The sequence below is a fragment of the Trachypithecus francoisi genome, unplaced genomic scaffold, assembly GCF_009764315.1.
Source record: "Trachypithecus francoisi isolate TF-2019V2 unplaced genomic scaffold, Tfra_2.0 Lachesis_group21, whole genome shotgun sequence".
NCBI lineage: Eukaryota > Metazoa > Chordata > Mammalia > Primates > Cercopithecidae > Trachypithecus > Trachypithecus francoisi.
In genome coordinates, this window is record NW_022681467.1 from 7,996,757 (window position 1) to 8,023,856 (window position 27,100).

At 38.5% G+C, this 27,100-nt stretch overlaps 1 long non-coding RNA gene and 1 other non-coding gene across 2 annotated transcripts; one reads left to right on the top strand and one right to left on the bottom strand.

The window, feature by feature from the left end:
* Positions 1-113: 113 nt before the first annotated feature.
* On the top strand, positions 114-27,100 carry LOC117068414. Its single transcript, XR_004431113.1, has 3 exons — positions 114-1,889; positions 21,616-21,684; positions 27,012-27,100. It is a non-coding gene; the product is annotated as an uncharacterized LOC117068414 (long non-coding RNA).
* Positions 14,681-14,780, bottom strand: LOC117069169. Its single transcript, XR_004431417.1, has one exon. It is a non-coding gene; the product is annotated as a small nucleolar RNA U13 (small nucleolar RNA).

Sequence of the window (27,100 nt, forward strand, 5' to 3'; positions counted from 1 at the left end):
TTCCGTGCTTTTCCTTTCTCTAGGGAAGAGAGCAAGTAGCACCATGGAATTTTACTGTTTTGGTGTTTATTATGCCCTCAAATCATTGCAGCCTTGTATAAGCAAGTGTGTGACTTTTTCCTCCAGGGAGGTCACTCAGAGGCAATGGCAAAGGGAGGCTCTGGGGCCCAGCGCACTTCCTGCCTGACTGCCTGATTTCATCCCCTCAGCGTCCTCTGCTATGCTGTGTCAGCAGGCAAGCTCTAGTCCTGAGGCCCTGCCCTGTCACCTCTTCTCTGACTCAGCTGATCTCACCCAACATGCCCAAGGATCCTCCCTGACAGTCAGCCCAGCTCTCCCTCCTCCTCCCATTCACAGCCAGTGCCCAGCCCAGTGGGTTGCATCTCCTCAGTTGTTCTGAATCCTTTTTCCTCCTCTTTCTTCCTACAACAGCCAGCTTAGACCAAGGTCATCTCTTGCAGGTTTGATAAAATCGCCACCCTACAGATCTCCCCAACCCTGTCCTTGCATTCCTCAACACATCCCTTCAGAGCTGCCAAGGTGGCCTGCACGGAGAAGACCATGACAGTGATGGCTCAGAAAGTTTCTGTGGCCTCCCTCCACTTGTCAAGAAAGACAAGCCCCTCAAAAGTCCTGCCTGGGCTTCACTCAGGCTTCTTGTCTTCCCTTTACTCTGGGATCCTGTAGGGGCTCACACTCAGCAAAGCCGGAGATGTTTCTCCCCATCAATACCAAGCAGAAGTTAGAGGCCTGTGTGCAAGATGTGAGTTTACCCAACTCCAATCCAACAGCTGGTCACAAGCTAGCGAGAAGAGGAAAAGAAAGCACATCTATGACAAATTCAAGCCTTCATTTCTCAGCTCTCTTAGAACTCATATTTATTTCCTGGTTTCCAGAAGCTGGGAGTCACCATGTCAATGGAGTCATTTACTTACCTATCCAAGCCCTGGAGGAGAAGCCTGAGGCTGGGCAAGCTGGTGGCAGTGTGGCTGCAGCTCATCAGACAAGCCACCAGGTGCCATTCAAACAGAGTTGGGGTGGCTGAGGATGGAGGTCTTTATGTGTCAGATTTACTATAAATGTAGAAAAAAACCCACTAAAGTATTAACTTATTAGATGTTCCAAAAATATGTAGGCTAAGCATCAGATTTTTATGTGTGTGGAATGACTATTGGAGTTTCAACTTTTCACAGTGGTTGGCACAAATTTCATTCTGGGAAGACAAGCTGCTAGCCCTCTTCTGCTTTTCTGTGCTTGTTCTTGGGATTTAGACATCCATTCACTTTTCAAAATAATAACACATTTATAGAGCACACGCTGAAAGTGATGTACCATATTATTTCCAAATAGTTTTCTTGAGGATTTAGGATGTTATGTGATTAATAATAAATGGAGAAAAGGAATTTTGACATTATGCTACAGTGACAGAAAACCAAGCTGCCTGGGTTAAGTTAGATCATCACTGGAGAGGCTTTTTCTCTGAAAACTGTTCTAATGAGATGCCAAAAATGGCATGAGGATATTAGGTAGAAAACATTGTTTAAGGACTTCTGCAAAGTAAGTTCCTTCAAGTCATCTGTAACTTAGAACATTTTTACTTAAAATGGTGCTCACTGTGGTTGGTTTCCAGAACAGCTACAGACGCCTACCTCTCCCATGGGTCACCTGTGCTCATGTGTTCTAGAACCTCCTGTTTTAAGTCATAATATACCTAGAAGTCCCTGCATTCTGAGTTCCGTGCAACTAGGGTACTAGGCGCACAAATGCTCCAGTGTGAAATTGACTTCTCCAGGGGATGGTAGGGCTTCCTCTGTGGTCCAGTAATGATGACGTCTCTAACTGGCAGCCTGGGCCCCAGCGTCAGGAGTTGGGCTCATGGAAACACAAAGGTAGGTAAGTCTCTCCCTTGCTGGAGTGCATCCTTGTCTCATCTTTCTCCAATCTACCACTGCAGGGAGTCCCAGTAACTCACTCCAGTTGCTTTTTTTCCATTGTCTGTGTTTAAATGCCTCAGAACCAGGTTTCTGCTCTTCCTTGGTCAACTACAAAATTGAAGAGTTTTTTGGTTTCTCCCCAACACGCCAGCACCTCAAAAACATTCATAACAACTTCCTGAAGGTTTCCTTTACATAAAAGACATGGATGAGCCATCCTTTCTCTGCTCATCTGTCTTCATTTGGTCCTGAAGTGATAGACAAAAGCATACAGATATTTTCAGGCTTTCATTAGACAAAGAATAGACAGTCTTCTGCCTTTCCAGGGAAGAACTCAACCCCAGAAACTGATGGATGTTTTGTCCCAGCAAAGCAGAGGTCTCTGGGGAGCAGTGCTGGGGCCACAGAGCAGCATCCCAAGGAGAGGAAGGAGGGACCTTGTGCCCTCTCTTCCATCTGTGCGTCATGCTTCTTTTCTCTTCCTCCTTCCCTCCTAGGTTGAAGACTGTTTCTTGGTGAACTGGGAACAGGGAATTTGCAGGTAGTGAGCGACGATAGCTTGTGGGTGGCACAGGACTGTCGTTACCCATGGTTGGGCAGACTGTGTTTCTTCAAGGACAGCTCTGAAATACATTGAGCATCTAAAGACAAAGGAAGCGTAGAATTGAACACATTTCTTAAAACATACACAAATTTATCAAGCTTTTTATTAGGATACACACCCAGTCTGACATGTTTTGGCTGGGGCCTAATAAACATCTCCATGGAATTCGCTAAATATTTCAGACTCTGCTTTGCCTCCCTGTGCCCTAAATTTCCCTTCGCAATCTCCTAACCAACCCTCCTTCCTCTAGACTACCTTCATCCTCCCGTTCATCCTCTGGTCTCCTGTCTCCATGTCCTAACCTTCCCTCCTTCTTCCTCCCCGAGCCGTCACCTCCTTTTCCTTTCTTTTTTTTTTTTTTTTTTTTTTTTTTTTTTGAGACGGAGTCTTGCTCTGCCGCCCAGGCTGGAGTGCAGTGGCCGGCTCTCAGCTCACTGCAAGCTCCGCCTCCCGGGTTCACGCCATTCTCCTGTCTCAGCTTCCCGAGTAGCTGGGACTACAGGCGCCCGCCTCGTCGCCCGGCTAGTTTTTTGTATTTTTTAGTAGAGACGGGGTTTCACCGTATTAGCCAGGATGGTCTCGATCTCCTGACCTCGTGATCCGCCCGTCTCAGCCTCCCAAAGTGCTGGGATTACAGGCTTGAGCCACCGCGCCCGGCCCCTTTTCCTTTCCTATACCCCTCCCTCACCCTCTTTTCCTCTCCATCTTTCTTTTAAATAAAAGAGCACTGCTATTTACCTTAATAAATGGACTAATTGCCTTAATTTGTCCATATCCTTTTTATCTCTTTTTCAGTAAAGACTTCATATCAACGTTTCATGGAAAGATCTCTGGTTTATTTAGGGAGTGTGAATTTGAACTGGCACGCTTAGCTCATATAGATATAAACTTGCTAGATGTAACAAAATATATGTAAATTATCCTATTTGTTATCTTTATTTCTATTTTCACACAATATAAAATCTGCAGTAATGAAATATATAAAAGTGTATGGTGCACAGTTTTATGCCTGGAACTCTCACTAATCTCCCCCATCCACTCCCCAAAGGTAACAACTGGAATATTTTTAATTTTCTTAAACCACATGGACATAATTAAACATATACCTATGTGGCTGCCAGATGTGATGTTCTCACCAATATGTCTGTTATACATAATATGACGATTTTGCTCAGTGGCTGGTGGGCCTTTGTGCATAATCAGTATTATTAGCAAGTCGATGGCTAGCAAGTAGGAGATTGTTAAGTACAGGACTTACTCCTTGGGTTAGGCTGTTCTTGTGTTGCTAAAAAGGAATACCTGAGGCTGGGTGATTTATAAGGAAGGAGGTTTAATTGGTTCACAGTTCTGCAAGCTGTGCAGGAAGCATGGCAACGGCATCTGCTCTGCTTCTGGTGAGGCCTCAAGAAGCTTTTACTCATGGCAGAAGGCAAATGGGGAGCTGGTGTATCCTATGGCAAGAGCAGGAGTAAGAGAGTGGGGAGGTGCCACACAGTTTAAACAACCCGATCTCTGAGAACTCACTCACCCTCATGAGGACAGCATCAAGCCATTCATGAGAGATCCACTCCCATGATCCACATACCTCCCACCAGCCCCCACCTTTAACATTGGGAATCACATTTCAACATAGGGTTTGGACAGGACAAACATTCAAACTATATCACCCCATTCTCAGTGACACTGCTCTGGCTAAGGGAACTTGGGTTATTTCTCAGGCTTTGTTCTAAGAAGGATGATATGGAGCAGGTGGGCAGGTTATTATTTTCCCATGCCTTGCTATGGAGTGGGTAAAGGAATTTACCTTATTTCCACTAGGGTGAAGCCAACTTCCTTACTATTGTCCTGTCCACATGCTTTGGGGTGGCCCAGAGTGTCTTGGTGTTCCCCTCTATGCCTCTGAAGCCCTTATATCCATACTAAACTTTTAAAATAATCACTAATCAATCTCTTGTTATAGGTCTGTTCATATTTTCCATTTCTTCTTTTTTCCAATTTTTAAAATTGTAGTAAAATACATACAACATAAAAGTTACCATCTTAACCATTTTAAGTGTACAATTTAGTGGTATTAAATACATTTATAAAGTTGTGCAACCATTACTACCATCCATCTCCAGAACTCTTTCATCTTGTAAAACTGAAACTACATACCCATCAAACATTAACTCCCTTTCTCCCAGTCCCCAGCAACCACCATTCTACTTTCTATAATTTTGATTACTCTAAATACTTCATATAAGTGAAATCACACAGTTATTTGTCTTTTGTGATTGATTGGCTTTTTTAATATAACCCTCCTCTCACATACATATGTAATGTAATATATGTATGTATATATACATACATATGTGTATATGTATATATTACTGTTTAATTTCTATTTGAAAAATAGAATTATGATACATACATACCCCCCAAATAGAATATTTTACATAAAGAACAGAGACTTTGATAGGAAAGGGTAATTTCAATTCCTTTTTTTTTTAACTTTTATTTTAGGTTCAGGGGTACATGTGCAGGTTTGTTATATAGGTAAACTCATGTCTTGAGGGTTTGTTGTACAGACTATTTTGTCACCCAGGTACTAAGCCTAGTATTCAATAGTTATTTTTTTCTGATTCTCTCCCTCTTTTCACCTGGCTTTTTTCCCTTAGCATAATGTCCTCAGGTTTAATCCATATTGTAGCATATGTCAGAATTCACTTCCTCTTTTCAGCTGAATAATATCCCATTGTATGTATATGTTGCATTTTGCTTGTCAATTTTTTCTGGCAATGGACACTTGGGGTGCTTTCATGTTTTAGCATTGTGAATGATACTGCTATGAACATGGGTGTACAAATATCTATGTGAGACCCTGCTAGGGTTTTATAGTGTTACTCAGTTTCCTATTTCCTTGATGATCTACTAATTATTTTATCCACTATTAAAAGTGGAATATTGAAGGCTCTGATGATTATTGTTGAATTAGTTCTCCCTTCAATTCTATCAGTTTCTGCTTCATGTATTTTGAGACTCTGTTGTTAGGTGCATATATGTTTATAATTGATGTATTTTCCTGAATAATTGACCATTTTATTATTGTAAAATGTCCTTCTTTGTCTCTAATAACTTTTTTTTTTTTACTTAGTCCATTTTTTTTTCCTGATATTGGAATAGCCACTATATCTTTCTTTTGGGTACTGTTATAGTAATATCACAGTTTCCATACATTCTGCCAATCTCTGAAATTTAATTGGAGAGTAATCTATTTACATTTAATGTAATTATTGATAAGTTAGGATCTATGTCTGCCATTTTAATATTTGTTTTCTGACTTTCTCATGTTCCTCTATTTCTCAATTACTGTGTTTTATGTTAGACTTTTCCTAATGTATCACTTAATTCTCTTATTGTTTCTTGTAAAGTCAGTCTGTTAGCAATAAACTTTTTTGTTTATGCAGAAATATCTTACTTTCCCCTTCAGTTTAAAAGAATAATTTTGTTGGATATATAATTCTTGGTTGATATGTTTTTTCTTTCAGCACTTTGAATATGTCAACTCATTGCCTTCCTACCTCCGCTGTTTCTGATGAGAAATCCATTGTTTTTCTTATTACAGATCCCTTGTATATGATGATTTGCTTCTCTCTCTGATTTCAAGATTCTCTCATGGCCTTTATCTTTTTGACAGTTTGTTATGTGTCTACATGTTGATCTCTTTGAATTTATCCTACTTGGAGTATTTTGAGGTTCTTGAATATATAGATTCATGTATTTCATCAAATTTGGGGATTTTTTGGCCATTACTTTTTCTACTATTCCTTCTATTCCTCTATTACTCCTTTTCTGGGACTCCTGTTATGCATGTTGGTCCACCTGGTGGTGTTTCTTAGGCTCTGTTCACTTTTCTTCATTCTTTTTGTTGTTCCTCATACTACGTAGTCTGAATCTGTATTCATGCCCATCAGTTCTTCTGCCTGCTCAAATCTACTATTTAACACCTCCAGTACATTTTTAATTTCAGTTATTATAATTCTCAACCAAATAATTTCTTTGGGGTTCCATTTAATAGTTTTTACCTCATTAATATTTTCTATTTGGTAGGACATCATTCTCATCCTGTCTTTTGGATCCTTTTTAAACAGCAGAAAAAATATTTGTTTCTATCAAATCAAAAAGTATGAATAAATCTTCAAGCAAGATAATAAAAATGATCAATAATACAATTAATAAGATAACATGTACAGATCACACTGCAGGTTTAGATACTTTGCATTAAAGCACATATACCAAGATGAAGAGAGCCAGCAACTGTTGCACTGAGGGAAAGTACTCTGCCTCATGGTACATGCATGATCTCTGGAAAACTCTAGCTGACATTTCACAGGACAGTAAACAAAGAGACAGGTCATCACTGGGTTAGAGAGCTGATCTGAGCTTGACAGGGATCACAGTGAAATGCCATTGTAACTCAACAATTCCCCCAGAGATCCATTCATCTCAAAAACAGGAACATATAAAAATTAGTAGTACAAATTCTCCTAAAACTAGAAAAGCCCTCTAAGCCCTACTATCCTTGGAGTTTACATAAAGATTGAGTTTTCATTTTTCTTCCCTTGACTCTTCTCTAAATTAAATAGAAATAGTTTATTTTTATTTAGTATACTTTTAACTTTATAGCCAAAACCTTAAAATGAAGAATGGCTTAATAAAATGAATTATACACATTCCAAACCTAAGGAAAATCTCCAAGGTGGTCTGCTCCTTTGAAAAGTTTTAAACAGGAAATATTTTATTTAAAGAATGACATTGTACTTCCTGGAATAACCTAATTATTACCATAGGAAGGAATTCATATCTATGCCATACAAGAACTTTCACTTTATTTACTTATTTTTTTTTGAGATAGAGTTTTGCTCTTGTTGCCTAGGCTGGAGTGCAACAGCGTGATCTCGGCTCACCACAACCTCTGTCTCCTGGGTTCAAGCGATTCTCCTGCCTCAGCCTCCCGAGTAGCTGGGATTACAGGCATGCACCACCACGCCTGGCTGATTTTGTATTTTTAGTACCGATGGGGTTTCTCCATGTTGGTCAGGGTGGTCTCAAACTACCGACCTCAGATGATCCCCCCACCTTGGCCTCCCAAAGTGCTGGGATTACAGGCGTGAGCCACCGCACCCAGCCAAGAACTTTCACTTGTTGGGAAATGTTTTACTAAATCTTTTTCAAACCACACACAAACAACACACACACACACACACACACACACACACACAATGATCAAATTGGGGAATTCCCTGAGGTATACAGATAATGGCAAGGGTAATGGCAGTGTGTGCTTCAGAGGCACAACATAATGGACATCGAAAGGGAAGGCGAGGAACATGAGCTTGCCTCCTCCACAGATGAGCCTGGACCCAAGCCCAGTGGACTTTACAGCCTTTTATTTCTATTATAAATGGGGACTTAGGGAGGAGGATTAAGGGCTCAGACTCTCCACTGCTACTTCCTTTGCTTAAGCCAAGGAAAAAACAACAAACAGAGGTGAACATCACTTTGGTGAGCTCTGCTATTCTTGATGTGAGGTCACAAGCAGAGCCAAGCCGACTGAGAACTCCGGGTTGTTTGGGACACGACACAAGTAGTTAACATCTTCCTGGATGTTCAGTCTTCTGAGTCGGGAAAGCCTGGGCTGGAGTCCCAGCTCCACTGTTCACTGGCAGCAGAAGTCTGGCCAAGATGCTTCACATCCCCAACCCTTCCTTCTTTGTTTATAAGTGTGGAATCATGCCTCTCTCATAGAATGCTAGGAAGATTAAATGAGATGTTTGTAAAGTCCTAAAACTACACATTTCACTCATTTGGCCTTCAGTAATTGGTGCCTATCATAAGTTTGTCTTAGTGTTTCAGGGTGTTAAATAGCAGCATTTCCAGGTTCTAAATAAGTAGAAACCTGTTAGGATAACGGAAGCAAACTGAATTAAGAGCTGGGTAGAATGGCAGAATGTGAGATCAGGTTGAAATCTTAGGGACTATCAAAACCACTCTGCTTAAAGGTGAAAGTACTGCACGTGGGGCCGTAGAAGGAAAACCAAGAAAAGATGTCCCTTTAATTTTACTTTTTGTGAAAATATTTTCAAGATTATTAATTTTTACAAAATTGTTTAAGGGAAAACTAGAGAGTTTGTTGAAGAAAGCCAGAATGGGGATTTTTTAAAGCCACTGACCAGGAAATAAGCATCGTCTTTCAAAGACCATGGAAAAGGGCCAGGCGTGGTGGCTCACACCTGTAATCCTAGAACTTTGGGAGGCCTAGGCAGGTGGATCACCTGAGGCCAGGAGTTCAAGACCAGCCTGGCCAACATGGCAAAACCCTGTCTCTACTAAAAATGCAAAAGTTAGCAGGATGTGGTGGTGCACGCTTGTAATCCCAACTACTTGGGAGGCTGAGGCAGGAGAATTGCTTGAATCCAGGAGATGGAGGTTGCAGTGAGCCGAGATTGTGCAACTATACTCCAGCCTGGGGGACAGAGCGAGACTCTGTCAAAAAAAAAAAAAAAAAAAGGACCATGGAAAAGGTGTTTGTTTCCTATTGGTCTCACCCTGCAAAGGACCCTCAGCTGCTGAGCAATCTCAGCAAAAGCAAATGCTGTTGAGACTTACTGAGTGACTCGTTGTTGGGTAGAATTGTCTATCTGGAAAGGAAGGATGGATGGGGGAGTAAAGTATGGAATCGGGGATCAGGCCATTTCTTATACCTCACCCAAACGCCAAAGGCAAAGATCACATTGGAGGATCTGCTAAACACAAAAGGAAGAAAGAAGTTTGAAGATTTTTCTGCTTCTGAAAAGGTACACACTTTCCTCTTTTGAATTATCCACATAATAACTTCAGCTCTACTTTTCCTAGTTTGCAGAAACCACTTACATGGCAGTACTACTCTAAATTGTGCAATTTTCCTCATATCAGACTTGTTTTTCTCTATACCTGGTTCCTCAGGAAACCTGAACTTTATCTACGTGTCTGATATGCACCCTGTCTCCATCAGCTGGCATTCAATTGCAGCTCTAAATTCTGAAGTGTTCAGAGTCAATACAATGCACTGATGTTTCATTGACCTGGGCTGGGCGCTTTTATCCCATAAACCTAAAAAGTGAACAATCTTATTTTGTTGTAATTGAGAGGATGAGGGGAAGACAGATCTATATTTCCACTAAGGTAGCCAAAGAACGCTCACATGAAAGGACAAAGGGAGAGGAACCGGCAAGAGTCTTGGCACTCTTTATAAGGAAGATGCACTCGTTATGGAACAGGATATATGTGGCAGTGAATTGACTGGGGACTCGCTGGGACATCTTCAGAAAGTAAATCATGGGTTTCAGCACAACTAACGGGATGAAATATGCATCTTTTTTCTCACCAGTGTGAAGGATTAGAAGTCACTCCTAGGAATAGAAAAGGACATTCTCTGGGGATAGTCATGATGTATGATTTTTAAGGCAGGAATAAATTCCATTGTCCTTCCCAGAAGACAGCAAGAATTATTCAAGGTGGCCACCAAGTCTGGAAACAAGGCAAATATTTTCAATGGTTTATTAATATTGCATTATAATGAATGACAAAACATTAGTATCTAATTCTAGACTTTATGGCCACCTCATAGAATGAATCTTTGGAATATAAAAAATAACACTTTTGTTTTCCCTTAATCATGAAACTGTTACACTCAGTCGAGAAACAGCTATTGCAACATTTGTTCAACTTCAAAGGCTCCATTACCAACTATTTATAATATTCTTGGGCCACTCACAGGAGAAAAACACTATCAGCATTGAGAGAGAGCAGCATTTTCAAAACGCGTTTTGTTGTCTTAAACAAAAAGCTTAACTATGCTACTAGTCCAGTAATTCCATATGGTCTTATCACTTCTATTCATAAGATATAATCTGGCTGGGCGCAGTGGCTCACGCCTGTAATCCCAGCACTTTGGGAGGCCAAGGCTGGTGGATCGCCTGAAGTCAGAAGTTGGAGACCAGCCTGGCCAACATAGTGAACCCCGTCTCTACTAAAAACACAGAAAATCAGCTGGGTGTGGTGGTGGGTGCCTATAATCCCAGCTACTAGGGAGGCTGAGGCGGGAGAATCACTTAAACCCATGGGGCGGAGGTTGCACTGAGCCAAGATGGCACCATTGCACCCAGCCTGGGCAACAAGAGCAAAACTTCGTTTCAAAAAAAAATAAAAAAGATATAATCTTTCAACATTTATGTAGGTGAATACGCCTTATGTTTTTTGAGAAGTCCCAAAAGACTTTGAGAGTTCCCAAAAGACTTTTAGGAGTTTAATTTTTTCACAATAAAAGAAAGGAGCAGTGTCAATCTATGAGAGTCAGACCAGCCGTTTAAATAAGACCCTCTTCATAGCTCATAGAAAGAAGGATTTGAGAGGGATAAGAGCATTAACTATCCACATTATTTAATAGCTTATATTTAATAGCCTAAGAAGACAGAAAACAGATGTCAAAAAATACAGTTTTAAAAATAAAGGGCCGGGAGCAGTGACTCACTCCTGTAATCCAAGCACTTTGGGAGGCCGAGGCGGGTGGATCACCTGATGTCAGGAGTTCAAGACCAGCCTGGACAACATGGTGAAACCCTGTCTCTACTAAAAATACAAAAATTAGCTGGTTGTGGTGGCAGGCACCTGCAATCCTGGCTATTTGGCAGGCTGAGGCAGGAGAATCGCTTGAACCCGGGAGGCAGAGGTGGCAGTGAGCCGAGATCATGCCATTGCACCCCAGCTTGGGTAACAGAGTAAGACTCCATCTCAAAATAAATTAAAAAAAAATAAAATTAAAATTAAAAAAATAGAAGCCAAATCCTTTCATCCCAGGATGTCTGAAAAGGAGAGATTCTGTGAAGCATGGATGCAGAAAAGGAGTTATTCCTACCAGAATAAATGAACTGTGGACACAGTCACTGAAGACCAGGGAAACAATGACCTGATTCCTCAAGTTACCTGTTCACTTTACTTGTCATTGTTATTTTTGTCAGTGTTTTCATATGTATTCAGTGACCTCGAAACCTTTTTGGTGAACTTTTATTTATTTTTAAAGAATAAGATTGTTAATTGATTAGTATAAATCAATGCTATTTGTTTTCTCTGCAACCATTTAGACAAGGCTTATCCCAACCTCAGCTCTATTGACATTTTGGGCCCACAAATTCTTCACTTGAGAGGCCTTGTATTGTGCATTGTATGGTGTTTAGCAACATCCTGGGTCTCTACCATGACAATAGAAACTTTACCCTCCCCAAGTTTTGACAAAAATATCTCCATACTTTGCCAAAAGTCCACTAAAGGCTGAAATTTTCCCTGGTTGAGAATCACTGGTGTAGACCTATTTCCCAGAAACCCTCTTCTCCAAGTAGGAGGGCTGCCTGTGAGGCCTGTGTAAGTGGGTAGGCTGTGATAACCGTCACACATCACTATTGAAAGTGATTCCATGTCATTCCTCTGGGATGCCTCAGTGTCCCTTCAGTTATTTCCCTCCAAGTTTGACGGAGTACTTAAGAATTTCGTCCATTCACAATATTTCCCTCATAGTGCTCTCATAGGGTGGAAATGGCCTTGGAAGAAGGAGCCAAAAAATTCCTGGAATCTTCTGTCTCTCTGTGACCATTATTAACATATTTTAACTAAGATGTTTAAATGATACTGATATATATATATCTATTTTTTTCAATTTTGCTTAATTTTATTAGATGTAGAGAAAGAGGATTTGTAAATTCTGCCATCTTATCCTAGAAATACCTTTTATCCACAGAATAAAGTTGAAATTTCTTATTTTGATATGTGATACTCTTCACAGGTTGGCACTTGTTTTCTTTCTTCAACCTCAGTGTTCAGAACTTACCCACACATATCCAAAAAATGTCCATGCTCTCTGTGAAGCATGCAATTTTTATTCATCAAAGATGGCTCATTCTATCCCCTAGAAGCATCCACTGCTGTTGACATCTCACTGTTTGGGTCTGTTGCCAGGAAATTTACTAGGAGACACCAACATATACTGTTAGATAATAGCAATTATTATTATCTAATAGTAATCTTATAGAAAGCTCTGTAATTGTAGTCTTATAGAAAGTAGATGATATCCCGGTGAGCAACTGGGTGAAGGTAGCATAAGCAAGTGTTCCTTTGGAGCTGTAGGTGTCTTAATCTCTTAACATTTTACGAAACAGAACAAATAGCTGTCATAAACATGACACTTCCAGGACATCCTTCGTTATCAGATTTTAATTCCGTAATTAGTTCCAGAATATTTTGGTTCTCATATTTTCCTACAATTATATTATGAGAGAAGCCATTCAAATAACCTCCCATCCTCTGGCTTTATTCCAGTAAATCCATTTTTCACAGCTCCAGAGTGACCTCTCTAAAATGTATCTACTATTTGAAGCTTTCAGTGATTTCCCAATGCCTGTTGGTTAAAAAGAAAACTAATGTGGCTGGTAAGATCTCTCACTATCTTTCTTGTCACTCAGCGCTCTAGCTGAATGTAATGTCACTATTATCTTGTACAAGTCAGCAGCATAGCACTGCATGGTTTTCATTACCCTTCAAGACAAACCTGCAGCAGGGAAGTGGCAAGAGGTGGGCTCAATTCTGATTGAGGACTGAATACAAGAATAGGAAGCCTTGTGGGTTTTCATAGCAGTTTCATGGCTACAATTTTTATTCTAATAAGACTAATATTATGTTCTCTCATTTTTACTTTTTTGCAGCTATCTTCTTTACATGATTTATTATATCTTTATTTCAACAAGTCCTACAGAACACATGGAGTTCACAAACTTATATGGAAATTGGAGTCTTAAATGTTTGGGGGAATTTATAAAAAGAGCACAGAAATTTGATGGTAGGCTGCATTTACAGAAAGAGCTGTCTGGGGCAAGTTGATTTAATTTTCTCTGAAAAGTTTTATTGAAAATGCCTATAATTGTTGTATATCATTTATACACGATGATAAAAATTAAAAACTCAGGAATATGGGTAGAAACAGATCTTCAAGGGTGCCAGCCAAAATATTAACTATTAGCTATTAACTTGAATATTAGTTATTAACTTGAGTTAATATAGATTTTTTTTTTTTTTTTTTTTTGAGACGGAGTCTGGCTCTGTCGCCCAGGCTGGAGTGCGGTGGCCGGATCTCAGCTCACTGCAAGCTCCACCTCCCGGGTTTACGCCTTTCTCCTGCCTCCGCCTCCCAAGTAGCTGGGACTACAGGCGCCCGCCTCGTCGCCTGGCTAGTTTTTTGTATTCCTTAGTAGAGACTGGGTTTCACCGTATTAGCCAGGATGGTCTCGATCTCCTGACCTTGTGATCCGCCCGTCTCGGCCTCCCAAAGTGCTGGGATTACAGGCTTGAGCCACCGCGCCCGGCCTATATAGATCATTTGTAAGTGAGATTGTCTCTTAGGAATCATATTCATGGTGGTTAGTCTCCAGAGCAGCTCACAGGTGCCTCCTTACTGCCTTACTCATAGTGTTCCAGAATGTTCTTCCATGAGGTACATGTATTCTGTGTTCCAGGCTCTTTGGATACAGGAGCACAAACACCTCAGTAAGAAGGTTTCCTCTGGAGAAGGAGGAGGTAGGAGTTTTTTCAGCTGTGATCTGGTAGCAGTGATACGGGTTCACTCAGGGTTCCTGACAGTAACTTGGGGCAAGAGTTATGGCATCATGTGTCCTGGCCTCCTTCCTGTAAAGTTCAGGGCTTTTCCTTCCAGGGTAAACTTCTAGACACATAGCTCTTTGACCTCTCAGACTTTCCTTTAGCAGAAATCTACTTATTACCTTTAGTAGCTGCCAGGAACCTGCCTTTCCAGAATTTAAGTTAGGGAGTACTATAAAGTGGGCAACCTAACTTACCTTTTGCAAAGGATAAATACAGCTTGTAACAACACTTTAAAAGTCTTTCATTTTTACTCCCTCTTTGAAATGCAGTATTTGTCATTAACTCAAAGCCCATATGTATAGGAGTCTGTCTTAATTACTATGGCTTACAGTGCAATTCTGAAATCTTTTAAAGGAAGTCTCCTATGTCTCCTATTCTTTTTTCTTTTTATGTCCCCCTCTTTTTTTTTTCAAGTTCATGTTGGATGGGTAATGTGACGATGTCATAACAAGGTTCAAGGGTGGCACAGGTCACACATGTGTGTGAACACCCCATTGTCACACGAACTACAAAAGGATCTCCCATTGTTCTTTAACAAAATTTTCTTTGCTCTTCTCAGAAATTTTATCTTGTAAATGAACCTTAGTATCCAAATCCACTAAAAATCTCAAGTTAAAAAAATGTTATTGCATTTATAGATCAATATGCATGTAAGAAAAAGGAGGAATTAACATCTGTAAGTATTGAATCTTTTATAGAAATCATGTTTGTATTTTTTAAATTATATGTGCTTTTAGAAATATTCTCAGTAAAATTTTGTAACTTTCTTCTTGTAAATCTTAGATATTTTTTCATAGGTTAGTTTCTAGGTACTTAAAGTGTTTCTTGATGTCTAAAGGATGTAGTTTTAATGATGTTTTGTCACTGGAATTTGCAGATATATAAGAATGTTTTATTTCTTTCTTACATGGTTTTCTTACCAAAACTCTCTTTATAAAAATGACTATTTTTAGAGCAATTTTTCGGTTTACAGAAAATTTGGGCAAAAAAGGAATTCCCATAACCCCTTCTTCCTTCAATATAGTTTCTCCTGTTATTAACATTTTATATTAATGTGGAACATTTGTTACAATTGATGAACCGCTATTGAAACATTATTAACTAAAGTTCATAGTTTACATTACTGTTCTTTCTTTGTGTTGTAATGTTCTATGTTTTTTTGTTTGTTTTGTTTTTGAGACAGGGTCTCACTTTGTCACCCAGGCTGGAGTTAAGTGATGCAATTACAGCTCACTGCAGCCTCAGCTTTCCAGGCTCAAGGGGTCCTCTCGCCTCAGCCTCCTGAGTAGTTGGGACTACAGGCATGCGGCACCACACCTGGCTAATTTTCATATTTTTTTGTATAGTTGGGTTGCCCAGGCTGGTCTCAAACTCCTAGGCTCAAGCAACACCACCCCTTGGCCTCCCAAAATGCTGGGATTACAGGAGTGAGCCATCACACCCAGGAAAAATCCATCGGTTTTGACAAATGCATGTCATGTGCCTGCCATTGCAGTACCATCCAGAAGAGTTTTGCTGCCTTGAAAATCCCATGTGCTCCTCCTATTCATCCTTCCCTTCCTCCTCCTGAGTCTCTGGCAACCACTGATCATTTCATTGTCTCTACAGTGTTGCCTTTCCCGGAATGCTGTATAGTTGGAATCACAATGTATGCACCCTTTTCAGATTGGCTTCTTTCCCCTAGGTTTTCAGTTTCTTTTTTTTTTTTTTTTTGAGACGGAGTCTCTTTCTGTCACCCAGGCTGGAGTGCTGTGGCCGGATCTCGGCTCATTGCAAGCTCCGCCTCCCGGGTTCACGCCATTCTCCTGTCTCAGCCTCCCGGGTAGCTGGGACTACAGGCGCCGCCACGTCGCCCGGCTAGTTTTTTGTAGTTTTTAGTAGAGACGGGGTTTCACCGTGTTAGCCAGGATGGTCTCGATCTCCTGACCTTGTGATCCGCCCGTCTCGGCCTCCCAAAGTGCTGGGATTACAGGCTTGAGCCACCGCGCCCGGCTTCAGTTTCTTTCATCACATATTTTGGAATATAACATTTGCAATTGCTGAGGGTTTTGTTTTACTTATAACTTTATATAACTTCATTATAACAATTGTAAACCTTATTTCTTTGTTCTAATGGTCTGAGTTGGGACCATAACAGTGGAAATCTTTTGAAGAATTTTTAATTTTCTCATTTATTGTCGCATTTCCCTATCCAATACAATGTTTATTCCAGGATTTTGGTTGATTTCATTCATCAGGTAAATATCTTCTCTCTTCCAGTACTTCTAAAATTTCTCTGGTCAGGTATGGCATTCTTTTGTAACATAATTTTACAGTATCTATTAAAATGTTATTTTCTTTTTAAAAGTCAATTCCTTTAGGAAACTACAGTGATAGGTTTTTCTAATGTTGAACTATCCTTACACTTCTTGGTAAACCCTAATTGGCTGTGTCAGTCTTTTTTTACATTGCAGGATTTGTTTCTCTGCTATTTCAGTATATTTACCGTTAGGCTAATAAGTAGGATTTAGTTGTTTAGTTGTTTTAATTGTTCTTGTTTTTTTTTTGTTTGTTTGTTTTGTTTTGTTTTTTTGAGACGTGTCACCCAGGCTGGAGTGCAGTGGCCGGATCTCAGCTCACTGCAAGCTCCGCCTCCCGGGTTCACGCCATTCTCCCGCCTCAGCCTCCGGAGTAGCTGGGACTACAGGCGCCCGCCACCTCGCCCGGCTAGTTTTTTGTATTTTTAGTAGAGACAGGGTTTCACCGTGTTAGCCAGGATGGTCTCGATCTCCTGACCTCGTGATCCACCCGTCTCGGCCTCCCAAAGTGCTGGGATTACAGGCTTGAGCCACCGCGCCCGGCCTTCTTGTTGTTTTTAACTAAACAAATGCTTTGCTAACTTTCTACCTTTTCATCTATTTCTGGACCCATTGATTAAACACTGGGATTATGGAGCAAATTAATTTTGGTAAAAATTTTAATAATACCTCAAAGGTATGGTGTCTTTGAGATAATTTTTTGTCTAACTTTTCAATTGTTGTGATTTTGGTTTCTTTTTATTTTTTAACTTGCTTTGTTTAAATTTTGATAAGCTGTATTTTCCTAAACATCTATTTTATCTAGACTTTCAAATCTTGAAATATTTGTGTATTTGTGTTTGTGTATGTATATACATTTTTGTAAACATGGAATATATGTTTTTTAAATGTTTTGCAGTGTAATATTTATTTTTCCTGAAATTAATGACGGTTAACTTAATCTGAACTACAAATGATTGTCTGCCTCAGCAATATTGTGGATATAGTACTAGCCATTACTGATTATGCCAACATTTCTATTACACCAATTTGTGTAATACTTTCCTTTGTCTTTTTTTCTTAGGTTTATTTGGCTGAATTTTTCCTAGGTTCTTGATTTGCACACATACTTTTTAAATTTTAGCCTTCCTTGTTCCCATTTAAGGCCAAGAATTATTTTTTGAGGACACTTTGGCTAAGAAGTATTTCCAATTTATAGTGTTACCAATATCTTTAATTCTGAAATCTAATTTCAGATGTGACTTACTATTAACCCAAGAGATCATGAGAAATTATTAAATTTGTGTACAGGCAACAAAAGCAAAAATAGACAAATGGAATTTAATTAAACTAAAAAGCTTCTGTATCCCCCCAAAAAAATAATCAACAGAGTAAAATGACAACCTGCAGAATGGGAGAAAATATGTGCAAACTATGCATCCAACAAGGAATGAATATCCAGAATTTATAAGGAACTCAGACTACTAAGAACAGCAAAAATAATCTCATCAAAAACTGGGCTAAAGATATCAATAGACATTTCTCAAAAGATGGCAAACAGGCCGGGCACAGTGGCTCAGGCCTGTAATCCCAGCACTTTGGGAGGCTGAGGCAGGTGGATCACCTGAGGTCAGGAATTGGAGACCGGCCTGGCCAATATATAGTGAAACCCCATCTCTGCTAAATGTTTGTGAAATTTTCAGTTTTCCTTCTGTTATTGCCTTCTGCTTTCATTTCATTGTGGCCAGAGAGATGCTTTGTGTTATTTCAGCCTTTTTATACTTATTGAAGATTATTTTGCAGACTAACATACCTTGAAGAATATTTCATGTGCACTTGAGAAGCATGCATAATCTGCTGTTGTTGGGTGAAGTGTTCTACATATGTCTGTTAGGTCTAGTTGGTTTACAGTGATACTTAAGTCTTCTATTTCCTTATTAATCTTCTATCTAGTTGCTCTATAGCTCAGTAATCCATTAGTGGAAATGGGGTACTGAAGTTTTCAACTATTATTATAAAACTGCCCGTTTCTCTTTTTAATTTTGGTAATTTTTGTTTCATATATATTATGGGGCTCACAGTGTTACACATCTATGTTTATAATTATTCTAACTTCTTGATGGATTGACTTTTTCATAACATATAACATAACATAAACATAATATCATTCTTTGTCCCTTGTAACAATTTTTGATTTTTTTGTCAGATATTAGGACAGTCACCCCAGCTCTGTCTTGGTTACTATTTCCATGTAATATATGTTTCCTATCTATTCATTGCCTACCTCTTGTGCCTTTGGATCTAAAGTGAGTCTCTTGTAGATAGTACACAGTTGGCTCATATTTTAAAAATTCATTCTACTGATTTCTCCCTTTAAGTAATACATTTATACTTAAAATAATTACTGATAAGGAAGCATTTACTTCTGCCATTTTGGGATTTGTTTTCTATATAGATTATATATTTTTCATTTTTCAATTCCTGCAATACTGCCTTCTTTTGTGTTTAATTGATGTTTTTAAGTGTATCATTTTGTATAAAAATTAGCCAAGCATGGTGGCACATGCCTATAATCCCAGCTTCTTAAGAGGCTGAAGCAGGAGAATCCCTTGAATCCAGGAGGTGGAGTTTGCAGTGAGCTGAGATTGTGGCTACTGCATTCCAACCTGGGCAACAGAGTGAGACTCTGTCTCAAAAACAAAAAAAAGTGTATCAATTTGATTTCTTCTCTTTTCTTTTTCTCATTATCTTTTTAGTTATTTTCTTCATTGTTACTCTGGGAATTACAATTGTCATCTTAAATTTGTAGCACTCTAGTTTAAATTTATACCAACTTACTTTCAATAGTATATAAAAATTCTGCTCCTATGTAGCTTTGTCCTCTCCTTATATTGTTATTGCCACAAATTACATCTTCATATATTGTGTGACAATTAACATAGGTTTATAATGATTATTTACACATTTGTCTTTTAAATCACATAGAAAAAAACAGGAGTTACAAGCCAAAAATACAATACTTTATATTTATATATGTAGCCACCATGTCTGGCTAATTTTTCTATTTTTTGTCGAGTTTGGGTCTTGCCATGTTGCCTGGGCTCAAGTGATCTGCCCACATCAGTCTCCCAAAGTGTCGGGATTACAGGCACGAGCCGCCACACCTAGCTAGTTTTTTGTTTGTTTTTCCTCTTTCAGCACCTTAAATATTTATTCTACTGTCTTTTTGGCATCCGCAGTATCTAAAGAAAAACCAACTGCTAATCTTATTAAGAATCTTTTGTAAGTGATGAGCCTCTTCTCTCTTCTTGCTTTCAAGATTCTCTTTGTGACTTTTGACACTCTGAATACAATGCATCTCAGTGTGAATCTCTTTGCATTTACCCTACTTGTGTAAGATTGGTGCAAAAGTAATTGTGGTTTTTGTTATTGAAAGTAATGGCAAAACTGCAATTACTTTTGCGCCAGCCTATATAGTTCACTTAGCTTCTTGAATGTGTAGATTCATGTCTTTCATCAAATTGGGAGCGTTTTTAACCATGATTTCTTCAAATATATTTTCTAGTCCTTTCTTTCTTCTCCTTCTGGGACTCCCATTATATGTATGTTGGTATGCTTGATGCTGTCCCATAGTTCTCTGAGGATTGGTTTATTTTTTTTTAAACAGCTTGAGACATCATTGACATATAAATATTATATATATTTAAAGTGTATAATTGGATGTTTTCGTATGTGTACATTGTGAAATGATCACAACCAAACTAATAAACATATCCAGTACCTCTACATAGTTACCATTGTAAATGTATGTAATTAGATTTAAAATTTATCCTCTTAACAAATTGTCACTATACAATATGACGTTGTTAACTGTCATTACCATGTTGTACATTGAATCTCCAGGAATTATTTATCTTTGTTAATTCTTCTTTATTCTTTTTGCTTCATACAATAGATCTCAATTAACCTTCCTTCAAGTTTGCTTATTCTTTATTCTGCTGTTGAACCACTCTAATTAATTTTTCATTGCAGTAACTGTACTTTTCAGCTTCACAATTTCTATTAGGTTGTTTCTTATAACTTCTATAGCTTTATTGATATTCTCTATAAGGTGACACATCATTCTTCTGGTTCCCTTTAGTTCTTTGCCCATGGTTCCCTTTTAACTCTTTGAACATATGTTAAGACAGTTGATTTAAAGTCTTCGTCTGGTAAGTCCAGTGTCTGGACTTCTTCAGGGATTGTTTCTATACATTTCTTGTTTTCCTGTGAATAGGCCATCATTTCTTGCTTCTTTGCATGTGTCATAACATTTTGTGGAGAACTGGAGATTTTGCATAATATGACAACTTTGGAAATCAGATTCTCCTCCCTCTCCAGTTTGTTGTTGCTGCTTGTTGTAGTTTGTTGTTGTTTAACACTTCAATGGTTTAAACACTTCTCTAAACCATTTTTGTTAAAGCTATATTCCTTGTGGTTGGCCACTGAAATTTTGTTATTTTAGCTTAGTGGTTAGCTAGTGATTTGAAGATATTTCCTGAAATATTGAGAGCCAAAAGTATAAAATACTCTCCCAGGCTTTGCAGGTTGGCTTTGCATGGGGAACTCCTTCAATGCTTAGCCAGGTTGTTTAAAACTCTGCCTTAACCTTCACTCCCTCGTGTGGAGCCTAAAAGTTAGATAGATGTTAGAGATTAGAGTCTTTTCAGGTGTTTCTGGGCATATGTCCAGCCTGGGCATGTATGTGACCTTCTGGATTTCTTCACATATACAGAAGCTTTTCAAAGTCATCATTTCCCCAAGTATCTCCACATGTAATCTCTTTCTTCCCAGACTTTTCTTGCTGCTTGTTGCTTGCTCCAACTGTCATCCTTTGTCTCAGGTGGCTAAGGCTAATATGTTTGCTTTTACATGCTTTCAACAAACACCACCCGGAAACTGCTTATGACTTGGAGAAAGTTTGAGTCGGGTAAAAGAAAAGCAAGTCCTTGTGCCAACCCTTCAGGGAGCCCAGACGATCAAAACACACTACCATGATTCCTTGAGAATAAGTCCGTGTTTCTCCCTCTGATGCCAGCAACCTGCATCTGGAATGTGAGCTGCTGTCTGAGCTGCTACCAAGCTGATGATGGGGCATGGTAAACAGGTAAGTTATAATACCACAGCACTTTTACCAAAATTCAGCAGTGTCTTTCTTCAGTAAGCATCCCCTGCTTGTTATTGTTGATTTTTAATAGATTCCTAGAGTTCCAAAAAATTTGATTCTTAACAGTTTTTGCAAGGTTGTTCATTGCTTTTGTGGAGAGACAGGATTTTAGAGTTCCCTACTCTGCTCTTTTCGGTAACATTACTCCTGGATGACTAAGTTTAACTTGTTTACAGCTATTAGAAGTGTATCATTTCCTTTAAAAAAAATGTTGGCCAGGTGCAGTGGCTCACGCCTGCAATCCCAGCACTTTAGCAGGCCGAGGTGGGTGGATCACCTGAGGTCAGGAGTTAGAGACCAGCCTGGACAACATGGTGAAACCCTGTCCCTACTAAAAATACAAAAATTAGCTAGGCGTGGTGGCACCTGTAATCCCAGCTACTCAGGAGGCTGAGGCAGAAGAACTGCTCGAACCTGGAAGGTGGAGGTTGCAGTTAGCTGAGATCGCACCTCTGCACTCCAGCCTGAGCAACAAGAGCAAAACTCCATCTCAAAAAAGAAAAAAATAATAAAAGTCATAAAAAAATTAAAAGTTCAGAATCAGAGACACTCGGGTAATTTTTAGTATATAAGTCCTTGCATAAACTAGGTGTTCAATACTGTCAAAGAAATTTAAGAATCAGGTCCTAGAAAATGAAAGTATGAACAAAAAAATATCTGATAAAGCTCTCAATCAACTTAGAAGTTTATTTTGCCAAGGTGAAAGATGAGCCTGGAAGACAAGTCTGTGCCTTTCTCCAAAGATGACTTTCAGGATTTCAATATTTAAAGGAGAAAAGTGGGCTAGAGAGGAAAGAGGGAGAGTATGGTAATCCACATATTGTAAGAGAAAAGGAGAAGGCAAGGGAATAGTCAATTATGTATTGGTCTCACACTCAGCAAGTAAATTGACACATTACGTAAGATAAGATGAACATAAAGTAGCTACCTGTGCAAATATTTAACCTTTTATCTGTAGCTATCTACTTAGGAACAAAGGGAAAGGTAGTTGCTTGCATGACTCAGCTTTCAGCTTAATATTTTTCCTTTGGCATAGTAAATTTATTTTCTTTTCACAATTCTCACCACCACTTTTTAAAAAGCCAGTCAAATTTAGCAGTGGCGGGGTCATATACCAACTTTAGTGACACTAATGTTAATAAGTTCTGATAACCCACTACCATTGGACCAACCTCCCCACTTTTTCTTTTAAACTCTTTCAGAAAATGCATTTTAGAAGAAAATGAGTCTCTGATCTCAGGTTTTGTCTGATCTCTCACGACTGGGATGGCCTATTCCTAGATAGGTAGGTCCCCATGTTGTAGGAAAACTCATTTTTAGCCAGTTATGAAGTCTCACATTCTACAAAGAAAAAATAGGTGAAGGACAGAGAAAGGAAGCAGAGGAAAGATGAGGAAATAACAAATATTTTTTAAAAAGAGAGAACAATCCTGGAAAACCGATTTGGCCATATTACTCTGAAGTTCATACATCAGTAGGTAGGCATAAAATTTGTTTATAGAGAGAGATAGGTTGCTGTGATTTTCTTCTGAAGTTTATGTTGTCTAGCTTCCGTATTTAAAATCAGGAAAAATGAGCAGAAAAAGGAAAGGAGAGAAGAACAAAATGAAAACATTATTTTGGAAACTTGTAGCCAGGAAATATTTTAGAATTCAGTCCAAATTGTAGAGTATAATAAAAGTTGAAAAACACTTGACAAGGTTAGAATCCAATGCACTAGATATTGTACTAGAGTTTATTTTGAAACATGATTTTTCTCTCTCCAATTCCCCCATTTAATTAAAGACAAAATCATAGTAGGACCAATTTATTTGTAAAGTAAGTTTTAGTCTTATTATTGGCTTATTTACATAAAGTGCAGCAAAAATAATCATTTGCCATATAGGCTCTCTTTTTTAAAAATTTGGCTTTGCTGGAAGCTTTTCCATAAGGAATCTGAGATAAGGCCTTTTTTTTTAAAGCCGTAAGTCCAGTCAAGGATTTATCTGTGCCTGTAGATACCTGTATAAATGGAATGAATTCCTCTCTTTTTGAGGTCTCCAAAAAACCTTGGGGTTACTGGGTATGTCAGAAAGTGACACTCTTTACTTACCACAGGACAGGACCCTGTAAATAACAAGGTATAAGGCCAGTGTTTCCAAGGGGTTTTTAGTGGCTCTAAAAGTTAGCCTTATTTTCTCAGGGCAGTCTGAATATATGTCATTCCAGTCAAAGTATTGGTAAACTAACCAGTATCTCCAATTACATCCTGTTATAAAAGAAAACAGTTTCTTATTGAGCTTATATAAATAACTATATTGCCATAAATTAAGAATACTTACAAACAATTTCCAAATTTTGGGGAAATGAGGTAAAGAAATTATGTTTTAAATTTTGCTCACTAGAGTATAATTTACTCAATTGTTAAAAGCTGTACATAGCTTAAAAGAAGAGAAACTTTTCTTAAATCTGAAAAATAAAACAAAAAGAATTGGCAAATTTTTAAATAAAAAGCCATAAAGGATTATGGTAATTATTTCAATCTTTCATTAGTTCAGTCCAAGAAATTAACTCCTGTTCTTCTCAATAGTTGATCAACAACCTTCATGAATACATCAACTTTCCATGAGAGTTCTGGAAGTTTTTCTCTTTATTCCAATGGAACAATCTCTAATATTATCAGAAACTCATATTTAAGAGTACTCCTTACAGTTCTATAGCTGATTATAAACCACTCAATAAACAGACCAAAGTAAAACCACAATTGTGAATAATGAAAGTCTTAGAACAGTCATGGTTAAAGACACAATTTACAAGGAAATTTGGTTACTCCTGTGGCATACAACAATTTGACATAATATGATTACTACTGATAACATATACTAAGATATATCAGAATCACAGGAATCTCATATAATTTTGGAACACATACTAATAACACATTTATATAAATATAATCCAAAGAAGGTTAAACACCATTTCATATTTGATGACGCTTCTTGTATGATTTTATGATACCAAATAAGCAAAACATGTCTCTTCTGGACTTCAGGGGACCTAATATCAAAAAATTAAAAGGAATTTAGAACTTGATTTTGGAAAGTTTGTCAAATATAAAAACAGTTTAAAACACTTGATATCATAAAAGGGATCACAGGACATTGTAAAATAAGTCATTCATTCAGCCAAAGTGATAATTCAAATGTTTTTTTAAAAGGCAAAAGCCTTATTCTTTGAGAGAGGAGACTTAATTTCCCGAACAATAAGTACTAACAAAGATAGCATGAGGCCAGTTAAATCTGCCTCAAGTCTTATAAACAAATCTATTAAATTTTAATCATCTTGACCAGAAGACATAATTTCCCTAAACCTTTAATAAACTTTTCTAATTTTTTAAAGAGTAGGTTAATACTCCAAAAAAAACCTTGTTAATCTCACACAGGGGCCCAGATGCTGGTCTTGCATCAGTGTTTCTTTGATTATTAATGTTTAATCTATAGAGAAACTCTGATATAATTTTCTCTCTCAAAATTAGCCCTTACAATCTCACACACCCACCTTTTCTTCAATAGTCCCTGAGCCTAGAGGGTTTGAATAGTTTTAATTTCTGGCTCTGTGTTTTATGAATGCAGTTTATTTTTAGTGTTATCACCTCCTGAGTCTGAAGATGAGCCTTTAACTGCTGTCAGTGTTTAAGATTCAGCAGAACTTGGTCCTTTTTGCATCCAGGAGTCAAAACCCTGTAACTCAATAGCACAAGGATTTTAAAAGTAATACAGAAAGTTACATGGAGGTAATTGCCTTTATTAAAAACAAAATTAATCTCAGTTTTCCTAAGCAAATCAAAACTTAATAATAATGTAGGAATTATTTCAATAAAGCATAAAATCTGTTTGTTAGTCCAATTACCAAATGGCAAAAACCCCCAAAATAAACCCTTTTGCAGTGTGACTGCTGTTCCCTATGGGGAGTCCATTTAGATAACCTGCAAGTCAAGACTAATGAAAAAAGAATTTTTTCATTAATTAGTTAGACGTAGGAAGAGTGTGTCCTAAGTGAAGGTTTCCTTTGTTCTTTTCTTTTTTTGAGACGGAGTCTCATTCTGTCACTCAGGCTGGAGTGCGGTGGTGCAATCTTGGCTCACTGCAGCCTCCGCCTCCTAGGTTCAAGTGATTCTCCTGCCTCAGCCTCCCGAGTAGCTGGGATTACAGGTGCACACGACTATGCCTGGCTAATTTTTTGTATTTTAATTAGAGATGCGGTTTTGCCATGTTGGCCAGGCTGGTCTAGAATCCCTGGCCTCAGGTGATCTGCCCCCCACGGCCTCCCAAAGTGCTGGGATTATAGGCATGAGCCATGACACCCAGCCAGGTTTTCAATTTTGTAAACCAATTTAGACATATTAAGAAAAGCTGGCCAGGCGCGGTGGCTCAAGCCTGTAATCCCAGCACTTTGGGAAGCCGAGACGGGTGGATCACGAGGTCAGATCGAGACCATCCTGGCTAACACAGTGAAACCCCGTCTCTACTAAAAAAATACAAAAAACTAGCCGGGTGAGGTGGCGGGCGCCTGTAGTCCCACCTACTCGGGAGGCTGAGGCAGGAGAATGGCGTGAACCCAGGAGGCGGAGCTTGCAGTGAGCTGAGATCCGGCCACTGCACCCCAGCCTGGGCGACAGAGCGAGACTCTGTCTCAACAACAAAAAAAAAAAAAAAAAAAAAGAAAAGCTAAGAGCACAGCATGTTATATTGGATTGGAAGAAAACATTTCCTTTAAATCTTTAAGATAAAACATTTTTAGCATTAGGTCACAACAGCATTTAGAAACTGAGGATAAAAAGTTAGAGAAGCTGATAAAAAAGTTGGAGTGAATTATTATCTCAGGCCTTCTCAAAGGGAAGAGAAAACTGAAAACAGTAAGACACAATAAAAGTTAAATTTTGGGGTTAACAAAAATCTCTTGTACTTTTATTAAGAGTAAATCAATACCTTAAGAAAATTTTGTTGTTCTAACCAATTCTTTAGTGTATTAGGGTATTTTAATAGCAAAGCCTAGTCTCTAGAGAGACTTTTATAAATAATTTTAACTATAGCCAACTTGATCACATAAAGATTTTTCATATAAATTCTCCTTTTACGAAGTTTATTATGACTTACACAGACCATTTAGGATATATGCCTATGTTCCCAGACCAAACTGAGGGTCAGGCTGCTATTTCTCGTGGCCCAATAATGAGATGCAGATGAACTGGGGAGGAAGAGAGTTTTTATTTCTGTAACCGGTCACAGGGAGAAGACCTGGAAAATACTGCTAGACCAACTCAAAATTACAAAGCTTTCCAGAGCTTATATGCCTTCTAAGCTATATGTCTATGGGT